The following is a 17,266-nucleotide window of genomic DNA, read 5'->3' as shown; positions in this document are numbered from 1 at the left end:
GTTCGCGCGGTATTGGATTGGAAGAGTCCACGCAACCGGAAGGAGGTCCAGAGGTTTGTCGGCTTTGCGAACTTCTATCGCAAGTTTATCAAGGGCTTCGCTATGCAGACAGCGGCCATCACAGACACGCTTAGCTCCAAGAAAAAGAAGTTCGTTTGGACAGAGGAGGCGGAGCAGTCCTTTCAGGCACTCAAGCGTCTCTTCGCGTCGGAAGAGCAGCTGCTTCACGTCAACCCCAGCAGGCCGATGAGGGTGGAGACAGACGCCTCGGACAGAGCCGTGGGGGCGGTCCTGCTGCAAAAGGACCAGCAGGGGGTGTGGCGACCGGCAGCGTTTTACTCCAGGAAGCTCAGCAAGTCCGAGCAGAACTACACCATCTGGGACAGGGAGTTGCTGGCCATTCATGCAGCGTTCAAAGCGTGGAGGCACTTCCTGATCGGCGCCAAGCACACGGTGCAGGTTTGCACGGACCACAAGAATCTGGAGCACTGGCGCACGGCACAGTTCCTAAACCAGAGGCAGATACGTTGGGCTGAGTTTTTTGCGAACTTCGACTTCCGCATAGAGTATGTCCCGGGGGACACTAACATCATGGCGGACGCCCTCTCCCGTAAGCCACAGTATCTGGAGGACGCAACGCCAGCGGCCGCCATGCACATCTTCGCACCAACAGTATGGGCGTGCGCCGCGGCCACCGTGGACCTGGAGGCGGTGCGACGAGCGTTGCAGGATGACTCCTTCGCGCAAGCGAAGATGGCAGAGGTGCAAAGGGGCACGGCTGCAGCCGACGGTTTCCAGCTACGAGATGGATTGCTCATCCGTAAAGGGGCCATCTACGTGCCGGGAGACGACCTTCGCGCCAAGGTGCTGCAGCAGCTGCACGACGCGCCCACGGCCGGGCACTTTGGCAAGGAGAAGACGGTGGAATTAGTAGCCAGGGATTTCTGGTGGCCTGGAATGAGAGGGGAGGTCGCAGACTACGTGGCGAGGTGTGACACCTGCCAGAGGGCCAAACCAGTGCACAAACCGCCGGCCGGACTGTTGGAACCGCTGCAAACTCCGGTCGAACCTTGGGAAAGGGTGGCCCTGGACTTTGTCACGGATCTGCCCAGCTCGAGGGGCAAGACGGCAGTGCTGGTGGTGGTGGACCTGTTTTCCAAGATGGCGCATTTCATTCCGTGTGCTAAGGTGACCACGGCGGAGCAAACCGCCAAACTGTTCATAGACCACGTGTTCAAGGTTCACGGTCTGCCACGGTCTATTCTGTCCGACCGGGGGCGGCAGTTCATCTCGCATTTCTGGCAGAAGCTGATGGGCTTCCTGAACGTCAAGATCAACCTGGCGTCGGCGAGACACCCGCAGTCCAACGGGCAAGCGGAGCGGGTCAATGCCATCATGCAGCAGTACCTGAGATGTTATGCAAATCAACAGCCTGCGACGTGGGTGGATTACCTGCCGCTTGCCGAGTTCGCCTACAACAACACAAAGCACGTGTCCACGGGGGTCACGCCGTTCTTCGCCAACAACGGGAGGCACCCCAGAACCTTCCCGGGACTGGAAAGAATGGGGGAGGGGGAGCCGCAGACAGCAGATGCGTTCGCGTCGGAGCTGCAGGAAGTCCACGATCAGCTGAGGCGCCACCTGGAGCTGGCCAAGCACGCATACAAGGTACAAGCGGACAAGCACAGAAGGGTTGGCGAAGAGCTCCACGTGGGAGACTGGGTTTGGTTAGCAGCCCACGCAGTGCCGGCCAGGTCGTTGGCCAAGAAGAAACTAGGGCATAAACAACTGGGGCCCTACCAAGTCGAAGAGCAGGTCAACCCGGTAGCTTTCAGACTGGCACTTCCGGAGGGTTCCAGAATGCATCCGGTATTCCACAGATCGGTGCTCACTCCCTACAAGGCACCGCACAGGTTCCAGGAACCCGGAACGGCGCCGAGTCCGGTCAGAGACAGAACAGGGCACGCGGGAGTGGCACAGAAGGAGCGCATCAACGAAGTCACGGAGATTTTGGACTCCAGATGGGGGGAAGAGGGGGTAGAATACTTTCTCGCCAAGGAGGGCACCCCGGCCAGTGCGAACAGCTGGGTGCCGGGCTACGCCTTGGACGAACCTCTCCTCAAAGACGAGTTTCATGCCCTCTTCCCCCATAGACCTATGCCAGCAGACTTTTTCGACGACTGGCTTTTCACGCTTTCGGCCAGCACTTTCCGGGGGTTCGACTCGGACGAGGACCCGACACAAGACGTCCGTTCCCCGGAGGGGTCACCCTCGGGATCTGCATCAGAACCCTCGTATTGGTGGGACGATAGACCAGAGGAGCAGTTCCGCAGACGGTGGCTGGAAGGCCCAGGACGAGCAACACCGCCAGGAGGAAGTGAGGGAGAGACGGACATGGACGTTTTCGGGGACGACCCTGGTTTCGAGCACGGCGGCACAGAGATGGAAGCGGAGGTGACCGTTGTCGACGAGAGCAGGGAGGAAGACCCGCGAGACTTCAGATGGAGGCCCGCCACGGGAAGCGACCGATATCCGACGTTCGTCCCTTTGCAACAGCAGCCCCCAGCTCCAGCACCGGAAGGAGGGGAGGGGGGAATGGGGGGCTTCGAGGGGGGGATGGATGTCAGGGGTTTAGGAGCAGAGGCACGGGCAAGGGAGGAAACAGAGAGCGAAGGGGAGGAGGCAGAAGAAAAGATGAGTGATGACGACGACCCGAGATCTCCTAGTCTTTCCAGTGAATCAGAGGATTCACAGAAAGGAGCACCAGTGGCCAGGGCAAGGGGGGAGTCTAGGGGGGCACCCCAGGAAGATAGAGCCAGAGGGGACTCAGGGGGGAGCAGCTGGAAATCGGGACCAGCGTCACCGCCAGGAAGCAGGGAAGAGGAAGGGAGCCAGGGGGGAAGCGCTGGCAGCTCACCACAGGAGGGAGGGCATGAGTCAGGAGTGGCCACACCTCCATCGGGGAGCGAAGAAATGGTTAAGAGGAAAGTGGAAGGTTGGGCGCGCGCGCCAAGTTCAAATGCAGAGGAAGGCGGCGCAGTAAGCAGCCCCGAAAGGGAACCAGGTCCTAAAGCCCGGCGCAAGGAGGCAGGAGGGTCCGGGTCAGCGTCAGAAGAATCCCGGAAGGAAGAAGCCCCGGGGGGTAGAGGGACCCAGAGGAGGACAGTCAGGCGGAAAAGGTGGAGCAAGGCTAGGATATTAAGTTGGTGCACACGGGGCGGAGACTCAGACGGAGCTTCGCCGATCTAGCTACTAGACGTAGAGTTGCGCACAGCAGCGTGAGAATGGAAACTGTAATTCAATAAAGACTTTTACTTAATGATCGCTGGCTAGCGTGATCCTCTGTGAGCTAGGATCTTCAAGCAGCTCTGACAGTACCCTAAGAGGGGGACTCCAAACCAAAGCAATGAGGGCTGAGCATGAGTGTGCCACGGAATGGAGGCTGACTGTTGAGAGAGGGATAACATAAAACCAGTGAGGGGCTAGCCTGTTTTTCTGGTTGGTTGGCACTCTACCCCACTGCCACACAAGAGCTCTGAGCAAAACTTGAGTTTTGAGGCTTACTGGGATGGATTCCAAAATGATAATCTAACAATAGTGATGAATTTGAGCAAACAGCTTCCTAATACACAACTCTTTCTTTCAGGCCAAATCAGATGTGATGTAGAATATCTGTGAATGAGATCTCCCACGTTTTTTTTTAAGGACTGAAAACAACTGCATGGGGCAGGATTGGGACTGGGAAATGGGGGGAAGTGTTAACTCTCCCCTCTCAATTAAAACCACCCCCTGAAGTTGCTATTTACTTGTGGGCAGAAATATAACAGGTACCCATTCTGCTGCCTGCGAGTGTGAGTGCGCAAAAGAATATAATAAGCAACTGCAACCCACATTAGGATACCACAAACATTTGCATCCTTGATCACACACAACACAAATAATGTGTGAGGATTATGCTCTAGCCACAATGCCTTTTAGACTGCTTTTTTCTCTCACCCCTGCCTCAAGCCTTAACTTCTACTGTGAAGAGGAGGTGTAGTTCACTGCCGACTTAGAATGATAAGAGTTAGGAAAGACCCTGAGGATTATCTAGTCCAATCCCCTGCAATGCAGGAATATGCAGCTGTCTAATATGGGCATCGAACCTGCAACCTTGGCATTATCAGCACCAGGCTCTAACCAGCTGAGCCATCCAACTTGTATGAGAAGTAAGGATGTCTCTGGCCTTGAACTTTTCCCTATTTTCCATTTTTGGCACATAACGCCTAGTGCCAAACGCTCTCGAGTCTACAAGCAAATGTTCCCACCCCTCCCCCATGCAATCTGATAAAATAAAAACCTAGCAACGCACCCACCCCTCCCCTTCCTTGTCCAAAACTCAACCGCGCACCTATACACAAAGGCGACGCGTAAAAAGTCTCTGCCTGGAGCGCTTTTGCGCGCGGGCAGAAAAACCAGGCGCTGCCCGAGGTTTCCCAGCGAACAAGTCAGGCAGCAAAAAAAAAAAAAAAGGGGGGGGACTTTGCTGGGAGTTGCCGAGGAAGTATGGAATCGGGGCCCTCAGCTACATCTGCTTGTGGGGAAAGGAAGCCCAAGAGCTGGGCGCGCCAGACAGAGAAGGGAAGTGCAGAAAGAGAGAAGTAAGCGCTGCCTTCCGCTGTTTGCGTAATTGCGCGCAGCCAGCGCCCCTTCCCCACCCCGGGTCTCGCCCTCGGGGAAGCTCTCGGAGAAGAGCCGCTGACAGCGGACTGGTCTTCCTTACCGCCTCCGCAGCTGCTCGGGCCTCTTCTTGCCTGCGGCGCACTCAGAGGGCGGTCGCGGGTGAGTGGAGGCGGCAGAAAGGAAGGGAGAAGGCGCGACACCAGCCTCACTCCGCCCGCTGCTGGCGGACACAAAGGCGACACCGGCCACGCCTCTGGAGGCTGGCGGCCCGGGCAGGAGAGACGCCCCGATGGCCAGAAAAGCCCTCGCGGAGTAACAGCCCACTTTCTCTTCTCCCTTTCTCTTGGTGCTGCTGGAGTCGAAGCGCACTTGGGCATTTTAAAGGCGAGGTTACAAGTAGATGTAAGGGCAAGGAAGCGAGAAACAAGAGAGGAAAGACTGCCATTGATTCTTGAATTGGTCCTGGTCGTGTTTTGGAAGGAAGGCATGAGAAGGGAGGTATTCCACAATTTTTGTGAAGGCAGAATCGCGCACTGCATCCAAACCATACTGCAACCTCACCAGCCCCGCCTTCCGTTTTTTTTAAAAAAAGTTTGTGTTGGGTTTGACAGGCTGTTGGACACAGCATGTTGAAAAGCCTTTTTAAAAAAATTAATGAGCCTAGGTTTTGTGAAATGCACTGCATGGTACTATTTTGACATCCACATTCTGAAAACGTTGTGCAAGATGAGAAAGAGGAGCCAATGAAGGGCCTTTAGGTGTTAGCAGTCAAAAGTTATTTTGTTCCTACTGCAGCAGTTTCAGAATAAATGCACATAACCAGCTCAAAGACCTCTAAAAACACAGCCTGTTCAGCAGAAAAAGGCCTACATGAATTCTGGCCAACTGGTCACTAGAACAATTCATAGCCCTGATCTGAATAAAAGCTTATATTAGAGTCTGCAGTTAAAGCAGAAAGAGCCACTCTGAGCAATATGCTTATGGGGGATCCCCAGGATTTGCTTTTTTGCAGGGTGGAGGAATAACTAAATACTCCAAATACATAACCAAATACGATTAGCATCAGATAACAGGTCTATCATTTCTGGTAGGTCTGGAGGCTAAGCAGTAGCCAGGCCTGCTTGCCCCATCTAAAACAAATTTGAACACGGAGCAACACTGGACTACAGTTCAGGACAGTGTTGTGCACCTGTTTAGCTGGGGATCGTGGCGTAATAACACGAGTTGGATTGCAGCAATTACTTTACCAGGGAAGACCAAAAATGGCTATAAAATGAGTCAATAAGTTTCTTCTCTGGACAATGGGTGTGTCCTTCTCAACTTCTCTTTGTTCAAGTGATTAATTGGCCAATTGCTTTCCTGACATTAGTCATTACCATGATTTCATTCGTTGGATAAACACATTGACTTGGGGAAATAGGTTAGTTTGTTAGAAAATGAACGGGCATGATAGTTCCTGCATATTTTGCCAATTATTTTAGGTTCTACAATGGCAAGAGTTGCTTTCTAAAAAATATTTCATTAAGAAATCTGGGAATCCAGAGATGATAGCTAATCCAGGAGGGGCAACTGCCCACCCCCCGTGCGTTTTGTACATGCTGATAATTTAGCAAACAAACAGCAGCCCAAATAATTTTCTTCAGGAAATAACTGCCAAACCATTTGCTTCAGTAGTCCATAAAAAAGCAGGACAGAAGTAATGCAGAATGACCTAAACTTCTTGGTTTTTGAATGGTGGAGATTGAAGAACAACAGTCTCAGAGGCGGAAAATGTTATTTGAAATTGGCCTCTAGTTTATATGGCTGTAAGGTGAAGCTAAAGGGACCCCTGACCATTAGGTCCAGTCGTGACTGACTCTAGGGTTGCAGTGCTCATCTCGCTTTATTGGCCAAGGGAGCCAGCGTACAGCTTCCGGGTCATGTGGCCAGCATGACTAAGCCGCTTCTGGCGAACCAGAGCAGCGCACGAAAATGCCATTTACCTTCCCACCGGAGTGGTACCTATTTATCTACTTGCACTTTGACGTGCTTTTGAACTGCTAGGTTGGCAGGAGCAGGGACCGAGCAAAGGGAACTCACCCCGTCGCGGGGATTCAAACCACTGACCTTCTGATCAGCAAGTCCTAGGCTCTGTAGTTTAACCCACAGCGCCACCCGTGTCCCTTATATGGCTGTAATATACATCTGTATAGCTTGTGTTGCATTGAAACATCATATTTTATCCAATGTAATATCCTATCTTTTCGGGTGCATTTTGTATCTGGCTCGTAGCTATTGAAAATAGTGTTGCAAAAGTTGGACTCCACCCTCAACATGTGGCAAGATTCCAGGCACTCACCAAGGGTCTGTGTTGCTGTGAGAATCAAGATATGGTGGGAACTGTCGCACCTTTAGAAATATGTTTTAATTACACATATTTACACCTTTAGTCTACATAGAGGGTGTCCAGATCTTACAGCACGGTCCGCTCAAGTGAGGCTTGTTCCTCACAGCAGTGCAACACTGGAGTCCAAGGCATCTCTCCCAACCTGCCTTCAGCCAGCCAGCCAAAATGGTTCTGCCCCTTTCCCAGCTATTCCAAGCCTCTTGTCAAAAGCCCCAAACTCTTCCGGTGACACCACACCTAGTTATCCTGGCAACTGTCCAAATCTGCTGCCTCTGTTCACACCTCTAGCCAGTGGGGAAGGACAGTTCTCTTGCATTGCCAGTGGACCTCAATGGCCCCGTATTTTGCTTTAAATGGCCCTAGCCTGTCCAGGTCATTTTGCAAAAGCTAGCCCAGGAATTCCTCTGCAGCTTCTATTATCCCTTCACATCCAAAATAATCAAAATCCTACCCTTTATTAATTCCTAGGGTTTAGCCCCCACCCCCCAATTCAAAACATTAGAATGCTTGATAATTCAAATGTTAGCCACTGTGTCAGGTGCAGAGAATCTGTGGCCCTGCAAATATTGATGGACTACAAATGCCATCATCCCAGATCAGCTGGGACTGATGGGAGTTGACAGCCTCAACAGAACTGGAGGAAACCAGGTTCTTCATCCCTGTGCTATATATTTGATTATGGAAATTAGTTTCCAGGAAATGCAGTATTTTACATGTACTGCTATGGGAAAGGCCATATTTTGCATCTGTTCCATAAACAAATCACAAGGTACAGCTTTTAAAAAAAATCAACACACGCACATACCAATCCTCAGAGGTCTATATTATTAAAAAATACTCTGCCACAGCAAACTCCTACAAGTCCCCAGATGCGTTTCAAACGCATGGGTTAGACTAGAAACAGGGATGATGAGAGTGGAGGCTTATATCCACCTAATATCAATCTATAAATGGCTGACATTGAATCTGCTCCCCTGAGGAATAGCCCCACTGATCCTCTGCGACCACTTCCAGTCAGGCTGGCAGACAGCAGTCCTGAACACCCTTCAGGAACTGGGTTTTGCCCCTCAAGCCCTTTTAAGTCTCCGGTTGGGCCAGGCAAAAGCTACAGTCAGGCAAAGAATCATAGACACCAACAGTACTGCTCAAGGTGCCCCGTCTATAAAATTGGAGAAATCAATATAGCCACACCGGCAGCATATCTCTTCTTTCTTGTATCCAAAAATGCAAGAAGGGCTTTTACACTCGCCAGAAGCTCGGCTCTGCCTTTGCTGGTCCTGGAAGGATCCTTTAAAAAAAGTCCCATATGCTCAGAGACTTTGCGCCTGTTCATTGGGGGATATAGGAAGCCCAGAGCACTTGTTCTTTAGATGTCCCTTTTATGAAGAGGCACGAAGACCATTGATCCCCTGCTGGTGAGGCTCACTGACCTCCCGGAAAAGATATATTTGACCTTTTCCTGTTAGGCAAAGATCATAAGACGACCCGGATGGTCGCCAGATTCTGTGTACAGATCTGTAGGCGCAGACCATCCCCCAACCCAAACTAGTTTGTTAAGAAAATCCCCAAACTCGGTTCCATGGGTGACTCTGGGTCATCTCTCTGCGGTAGCGTATCTTAAAGTTTTAGGTGTCTATACGCTTATCGCATTTATAAATTTTAAATTTATTGTTGTACATTGTTTTAAATGTTTGTTTTCCTTCTGGGATTGTACCCCCAAGTGTGTTTTATAAGCTGGTCTCCGACCATAATAAATTATCTAGCTATCTACTCTGCCACAGCTTTGGTTAAAGAGTACTGTCTCTTCTTAGGGAGTCTGGAAACTTCCAATTGTCAGAGCATCCCAATATTCACCTGTGAAAGACTGGAAGATCAGCCAGTTGCCACTTCTGTCACAATCAGGCAGTTTGGCTGTGCTTTTCCTAAGTTGTTCTTCCAGTTCACTGGAATGAGTGCAGAACAACTTCCCAGTAAGAGGCAACACAGATCACTGGCTTCTACCTTGCTGCCTCTAATAGTGGCCCAAAATCCCACCTTAGTTCACAGTAGGGCAGGTACTGATCAGCCTTAAAAGCCTAGAAGGTTTTTCACGGCCAGATCTAGAAATTACAATTCTTGTTGATAGCCATCTCTTCAGTTGTCGGGAGCTTTCAAGACAAAACTTTAATGGAAGTGATTCAGGCCTGGTGAAACTTGAGTATCATCAATTGCTGTCAAGTCACTGTGGCCCAGATACTAGTTAAACTTTTGGGACACTGGAGATATAGACAGAAAATGGACGTGTTGCTCCTTGTAGAGGCAGATCTTTAGACCAAACCCACTGTTCCCTTAAGCTGGAGTGTGGCAGCCACTATGAAACATTACATGCAAATCTATGTAGCTAAAATGTACAAATTAAACACAGACTTCCAGGTCAACATTTATTTTCCAAGTAACTCCTGCACAGAACAACATGCTCACATTTTGCTTTTATGAGATGTTGCCAGTGGAATGAAATAGCAATTAAAAGGTGGCCGGCGAGGCTTTCAGGACTGGTGCAAACACATTGCGCAACTGATTGATGTATCTAGATTTATAATTAACTTTACCCTACATGGCTGCCACTGCGGCTTACAGTGAGGCAAAGCAAAACCAACATCTTGAGAAGTTTAAAAACAAAAATTATTTTTTTAAAAAGCAATTCAGGACCTGCTCTCGATTTCCTGTTTGCAAGAAAATAAACTCTAAGGGGCTCAACAGCCTTGACAGAAAAAGGGAATGTTTTTGGTGAGCTTATCTTGGGAGGAGGTTTCCCCAAAAGTCTTATTTGTAGTCTTTTCTGCCACTGAGGTGGAAGCAGCAAATGTGGGAGGGCTCTCACTAAAGACCAAGGGGTAAAGCTTGCTCTTACTCCACGGTAAGAGTAATATTTCACTAACCCTTCCCCCACATAGATATGAAAGTCCTAAGTTCACCTATTAAAATAGCATTTAAATAACTTTTTGGGACTGCTGTGAGTTTAGCTGTCCTGATTTATTTTCTCCTGCTGTTTTTAGACTATGTTGGATTGTATGCAGTATTAGTTTCTATGATTTTATGATCATTAAAAAAAAAAGATCATTTTTAAAAATTTGACTGGAAGCAGCTGAGACAGCTTAGGTTTTTGGGTAGCATATACGTTCTAAACCAGCCAACCAAGGAGAAAGCTTAGCAAATACTTCTTTGGTGTTCTCATTTTCTACATGCAGGTAGTATTTTTTGAATTTTTCTTTTCTTTTGTTGAGGGGAGTTTTAAGCATGGAATCCTCTACGTACCTTCTGAAATGGTACATGCATAACTGCTTCAGGATGAGGCCATGAGCCCAGTTAAGTCCTGTTTCCCACAATCAGGGCATGAGGAAAAGCCAGGAAAGGGTTTACCACTTGATTCTCTTTAAACTAGCTCTCAGTGACACGAGAAGAATGCTTTTCCATCAACAATTTTTAATTTATTTCCGGCTTACCAAACACCTCACGCTGCGCTACCAAGAGAAGGCAAAATATATCCTCGCTCCCCAACACGCATGCACATACATCCATACAAAAGAAACATGTCTCAATACCACTATGGTGATTATCTTTTAACCTGAGTTTCTTAGCCAGTACAAGGCTGGCCAGCAAACACTGATAGCGCTCAGCAACAGACATCTCAACCGCCTTATAAGACTTTCATTTGGCTAGTAAAAAATAGTGTTGTATGATAACCAGTGGCGCTTCTGCCTGGGGGTGGGGGAAGAAAACACTTTTACCCAAAATTTTACACTTATGTACAAAATACTGGACTACATACCCATCCCTAGCATCAAATATGGTAATATTCGCCTGCAAATGTGTCCCTAAACAACTGTGTAATGCTACAGATTAAAATTCTTAAGAGTTCTTAACATATACACCATTTCAGCTCCAGGAACTCACCCCTTTGTTCTGCTGAATTAACAATCCTCACTCTTGTCAACTCATCATCTACTTGCCGTATCATTATCCTGGTTGTCCAATTGTTCAAAACATCTCTAAATCCTCTAAATTGGAAGCTGAGTGAAAGGTCTTTCGAGCTAGAATTCTTTCCCCCTTTAATTCAATTGCTCATTGCCACAGAAAGCCGCCTTTTCAGAAACAGCTAATCTTTACAGACTGAACAGCGAGAAGCCCAGGCTTCCTGTTACGTTTCCGATAAACTTCTCAAGAAACATTTCATCGTTTGTGCAGATACTTCTCCAGATGCAAACCACAAAAAGAAGTTGAACGTAACATAGAGGAAGGGGCCTTCTCTTTTCTGTGATGGCTGCAGGAGAGCTCAGTTTAATCCGTCCTAAATTGGAGCAGTGTACAAAAGATTGCATTCCCATTAACAGCATCAGGTTTTTCTACCAGGATTATTCAAAGAGCCTTCTGTGCACTTGCCCATGTCCATAGGAGCGATTATGTCCAAGGGTGGAATTCTAATTCAGGAAGGTAGAGAGGCCTCCACAGGTTGTATGAAGCACCCAATACATCCCATCAAATGGTGGCTTCTCACAGGCCATCGCTCTGCATTAAAAGGTAAAGGTAAAGGGCCCCTGGACGGCTAAGTCCAGTCAAAGGCGACTATGGGGTCGCAGCACTTATCTCGCTTTCTGGCTGAGGAAGCCGGCGTTTGCCCACAGACAGCTTTCTGGGTCATGTGGCCAGCATGACTAAACCACTTCTGACGCAACGGGACACTGTGACGGAAACCAGAGCGCAAGGAAACGCTGCTTACCTTCCCACAACAGTGGTACCTGTTTATCTACTCGCACTGGAGTGCTTTCAAACTGCTAGGTTGGCAGAAACTGGGACAGAGCAACGGGAGCTCACCCCGTCGCAGGGATTCGAACCACCAATCTTCCAATTGGCAATCCCAAGAGGCTCAGTGGTTTAGACCACAGCGCCACCAGCGTCCCCCATGTTAGGAACCAAGAAAACACCCTTTAAAGTAACTAAACACTCTAATTGTTTTCAATAACCTCCTCTCCCAAAAAAACCCTTTCAAAATTTCTGACCTAAATCTCACAGAAAAAGTTAGTATCAGGAAGCCACTAAGTACAATTTCCAAGTCAGAGGGTGAGGCTTTAGTTCCACATGTGTCTCCTTACACTTCCTTGTGAGGAGAAGCAGCAGCAGTGTGTTCTGACCTGTTCATATTAGATACCCACAGGATCAAGGCAGATTAGAGGTGATGACACTGTAGATAGCTCTGAGCGAGCAGCTTGCTCCGACAAACACTGACGTTAAACTGAGGTCTTATATGTCTCTTCCTCGTGACCCCCTTTCCCAAGCTCCACCTCCTTGGCCTGAAGACTTTAGCCCGGAAGAGTGCTTCTTTACTTCTCTGTGGCTTCATTCCTGTGTGCTCCCTGCACAAGTGGGCAGGTGTGTTAGTGCCAGAGGCACATCCGGATAACATCTGGTTCTAGGGATGGCAGATCCTGGCTCAGGTACTGTGGGCTCTGAACTATCAACCTCCTCTTCCTCAAACACTGAACCATCAGCATCAGAGAGCCAGTGTGGTGTAGTGGTTAAGAGCGGTAGTCACGTAATCTGGGAAACCGGGTTCGCTTCCCCGCTCCTCCACATGCAGCTGCTGGGTGACCTTGGGCCAGTCACACTTCTTTGAAGTCTCTCAGCCCCACTCACCTGACAGAGTGTTTGTTGTGGGGGAGGAAGGGAAAGGAGATTGTTAGCCGCTTTGAGACTCCTGAAGGGGAGTGAAAGGCGGGATATCAAATCCAAACTCTTCTTCTTCTTCTTCTACTCCACTTGGTAGTACAACCACCCTGGACTCAGCTGGCTCCTCCTCTGATTTGGAGCTTGAACCCAAGACCGTGGCAGAATAAATGATGCATAGATAGGATGCAAACATGTTTAGCATTCATTCAGAAATCAGAGGACTCCACTTTTCCTGTCAGAGTTTGAGTATCTTGTTGAATATTTTTTTTAAACGGTTTTGCAAGATACCTGGAGTACTCCCCTTACCGCTAAACTGCTTGTTCATGCGAATGGTACCAGAGTACTGGCTTGGCCATATATCTTACCAGGCAAATTGTTTCTCTGTGATCTGAGATGTTCAGGAAATGATTCCTTGGTACAGAGACAACTCTAGAATCTCGAAAGCGTGAAAGTCTTCAGGGGAAGGAATCGTATATTTACTGTCTCTCAACCAAGGTTGATGCGTTAAGTGTGTGTGTGTGTAAACAGTAGAAGCAGGGCTGGGGGGACGGCGAGAGGGAGAAAGTTTGGAATGAGATAAGAGTCTGAAAGGAAGATGTAAAACTACAGTACAGTGGTACCTCAGTTTAAGAACGATTTGGTTTACAAACTCCGCAAAACCGGAAATAGTGTCTTGGTTTGAGAACTTTACCTTGGTCTAAGAACGGAATCCAAATGGTGGATGGGCACCGGTGGTAGGAGGCCTCATTAGGGAAAGTACGCTTCGGTTTAAGAACAGTTTTGGTTTAAGAATGGACTTCCGGAACAAATTAAGTTCGTAAACCAAGGTACCACTGTATCTCTCTCCCTGGAGATCGGATGTGGGAGAAGTGGCTATTACAAGAACTCCTTAAATCTCCAAGGAAAACCCAAAATGGTTGCTGTAGCCCTGTCCTCCAGTTTGTTGAAAGTTTTCTTCCTCTGAAAAAGGCTTCATTTTCTGTGTAATTCGTAGGACCATGAGGCAGACTGAGGCCGTCATCTTGAGCAGGGTGGAGTTGCCACAGGCGGCCTTCACCTCTGGAGAAGTGAGAAGCAGCTAGGGCAGCAGAATTGGGACTATGAATCTTGCGTGACCAACAGCTTTTCTCCCCGAGTAGTTGAGAGGTTCCACATCATCACACTCGTCATTACAGGCGTCTCTGCCACAAATAGTGGACCTTCCAAACATACTGATACTTTATATGCAGTGCTTTCTAAAAAAATGTTTAGGGGTACTCTCATTTTGACTCAAGAAAACCACCATTTTATAGTTCAAATCAGGAAAATTAAAACAGTAAATGGACAAAAAGGGGTAGCAACGGAACTGATGATTCACCGTGCTAGAGAAGGAACTAAACATCTTGTAAAAATTTGTTTCTTCTCCCTTTAGATCCACAAAATGTTTAGAGGTATGCGTCGCCCTGCGTCCCCTCAGAAAAAAGCACTGTTTATATGTACAGTGGTACCTCGGGTTACATATGCTTCAGGTTACATACGCTTCAAGTTACACACTCCGCTAACCCAGCAATAGTGCTTCAGGTTAAGAACTTTGCTTCAGGATAAGAACAGAAATTGGGCTCCGGCGGCGCGGCAGTAGCAGGAGGCCCCATTAGCTAAAGTGGTGCTTCAGGTTAATAACAGTTTCAGGTTAAGAATGGACCTCTGGAACAAATTAAGTTCTTAACCCGAGGTACCACTGTATTGCATATTTGGAAATTAATCCGTTCCGCGAGTCTCTTCGTCTTGCGGTTTTTTCGTCTTGCGAAGCACGGCTATTAACGGCTTAGCGGCTATTAACGGCTTAGCGGCTTAAAGAAAAAGGAAACAAACTCGCCAGAACTCGCAAGACGTTTCGTCGTGTGAAGCAAGCCCATAGGGAAATTCGTCTTGCGGAACGACTCAAAAAACGCAAAACCCTTTCGTCTAGCGAGTTTTTCGTCTTGCGAGGCATTTGTCTTGCGGGGCACCACTGTACCACAGTTGGCAAAATCATGCCTACTTATAAAAGCGTCTCAAAAATACCATCCAAAATTGATCACCCAGTTAAAGGAGAAAGTATAACACATAATGGACGATTTACCCAGGTGCTCCCCTGTTTGCTATTTAAACTGTGGGATTATTGGGATGTGGAAGGCTGTGAAAGCAAAACATGTTAAGCCGTGAAAACAGAGTGCCCGGGAACAAGCCATTTTTTTAAAAAATAAAAAACACCACCACCAAGCAACTTGGGCTTTATTAAGATTCTATTTTTCTCCATTTATTTTTGAACGGCAATTTGCTCAGTCCTGTTATCCAAACCCAACGCAAATTGTGCCTTTCTTGGCTCATGTTGCTTGCATGTTACTCAGCTGATGCTGACGCTGTGAAGCAGTTCTTGGGTGACCTTGCCTCATACACACACCAGAGTTTCATCCAGTAAACCTTTTTTATAAACTTAAGGGACTTGTGGAGCAATGGAAACAAGCCCTAGTTCAGTACATTAGCCATGGGCCCAGAGAACTACAAGGATCAAACAGCCTGGAATTGAACATTAAAAGCTTTGGGGGGGGGGGAATACCTTTGTCCAATGACAAAGCTGTATATGAACCAACTCCTAAGGGCTGTGGGGCCTTTGCCCCCCCCCCAATAAAATATTTGAGGGGCCGGGCCCCCACAAAGTTGACGGGGCATTCCCATTCAAATTATGTGTGCGCACTACGTCTTCTAATTGATTATGCAGGGTGGGGCTTACCTTGGCCCCCAACAATATTTTGTTCCAAGTTGGCACCAAGTTGCAAAGTTGTGAGGTGAGCCTCAAGTTGGGAATTCATGTTACTGCAGTTTGAACTGCAGAATACAATTATGCTAAAAACAGATCAATACACTTTTTAAAAACAGCAGAAGCAGCAAACTTAGTTGGTCTCTAAGGTGCTACTGGACAACTTTTTATTTTATTTTTATTTTTTCCCACTGTCAGACCAACACGGCTACCTACCTGAAGCAAATAGACCAGGGGTCAGCAACCTTTTACAGCCATGGGCCGGTCCACTGCCCCTCAGACCTTGTGGGGGGCCGGACCATATTTTGAAAAAAAAAATTGAATGAATTCCTGTGCCCCACAAATAACCCAGAGATGCATTTTAAATAAAAGCATACATTCTACTTATGTAAAAACACCAGGCAGGCCCCACAAATAACCCAGAGATGCATTTTAAATAAAAGGACAAATTCTACTCATGTAAAAACACGCTGATTCCTGGACAGTCTGCGGGCTGGATTTAGAAGGCGATTGGGCCGCATCTGGCCCACGGGCCTTAGGTTGCCTACCCCCGAAATAGATTGTGTGCACACAGTTACAAATACATCTAACTGTATTTCTTCTGGTCTCTTAATAAACAGAATCCTTTGCAGCAACCACACTAACACTGTGCACACAGGCTGTGTGTTGGGGCATGTGGCCCAGTTTCTCCCACTTTGCTCTTCCCATTGCAAAAGCAAGCAAATGAACCAGGAAGGAGACAGCTTAGCATTATACCTGAACTCAGAATAATGGTGTGCTTCTCTCTAAGAAGCCAGGATTTGTAAGTCACAGGGTGGATAAAAATAAATGGTTTTTTTTATTTTTGAAAATGGATTTTTTTTAAAATTTAAATTGGATTTTTAAAATAAATTGCTTTTGGAGGAAAAATCTTTCTAAAGATTTTTCTACTTAAGTTACATTATAGTCGAAAGGCTATTCACCAGGGAAAAAGGATTTGTTTTAAGTTTTTAATGAGTGCTAAAGCTCAGTCTGGTTTTGTTTAATTTAAAAACTTGTTTATCCACATCAGTTAACAAACATGGATACATATGCTATAATGTTTTTGTTTTAGTTCAGGCTTCCTCAAACTTGGCCCTCCAGATGTTTTTGGCCTACAACTCCCATGATCCTTAGCTAGCAGGACCAGTGGTCAGGGATGATGGGAATTGTAGTCTCAAAACATCTGGAGGGCAGAGTTTGAGGAAGCCTGTTTTAGTTAAATAGTTTAAATTGTTATTAAGAAAATGATTATTTTTCTCCTTCCAATTAAGTGCAGCAGAAAAGTTGCCCAAATATAAACAGTTAACTTATTGAACGTCACAATAATTTCATCATTTACCTGTTTATGTATTTCTAACAGTATAACTAAATTAGTAATTTTGGATATAACTGTAAAAACTACTCTGAAAATTTATTCTTCCAAAAATGAAACCTTCATCTGGTTGTAAATAGTAAGATTATACCAGCAAGAACGAGTCTTTCTGGGGAAAAAAGAAGATTTTTTAAATCAAGTCTTACTGACTTGGGATTTAAATTGTGATTTAAATCGATTTGATTTAAATCAAATCTACCCTGGTAAGTCAACAACAAAATTTGCATTTAAGGCTTGCTAACGATCCTGTCTTGGAGGAAGACACAAAATAAATGTTAAGATATCCAGTTTTCTGGTCTTGCAAAGCAATGGTACACATCAGGCTATCTGTACCAACAAGCTG

At 47.2% G+C, this 17,266-nt stretch overlaps 2 protein-coding genes across 5 annotated transcripts in view; one reads left to right on the top strand and one right to left on the bottom strand.

Annotated features, from left to right (window-relative positions):
• The window catches only part of OTULINL (OTU deubiquitinase with linear linkage specificity like), a 33,727-nt gene extending 21,962 nt beyond the window's left edge, over window positions 1-11,765 (bottom strand). Inside the window, exon 1 of one of the 3 annotated variants that reach the window (XM_083519646.1) lies at window positions 10,960-11,765. The gene's annotated coding sequence lies outside the window, so the exon portion shown is untranslated. Of the gene's footprint in view, window positions 1-4,697; window positions 4,915-10,959 lie in introns of those variants that run through there. The other 2 variants (XM_083519645.1, XM_083519647.1) reach the window with 2 other exon arrangements.
• The window catches only part of LOC310714376 (uncharacterized protein), a 61,669-nt gene that overhangs the window by 14,903 nt on the left and 29,500 nt on the right, over window positions 1-17,266 (top strand). The gene's annotated exons all lie outside the window — the stretch shown is intronic.

The sequence above is a fragment of the Podarcis liolepis genome, assembly GCF_965112155.1.
Source record: "Podarcis liolepis genome assembly, chromosome: 8".
Taxonomy (NCBI): Eukaryota; Metazoa; Chordata; class Lepidosauria; order Squamata; family Lacertidae; genus Podarcis; species Podarcis liolepis.
Note: the sequence above shows the minus strand (reverse complement) of the source record. Positions and strands in the feature narration are given on the sequence as shown.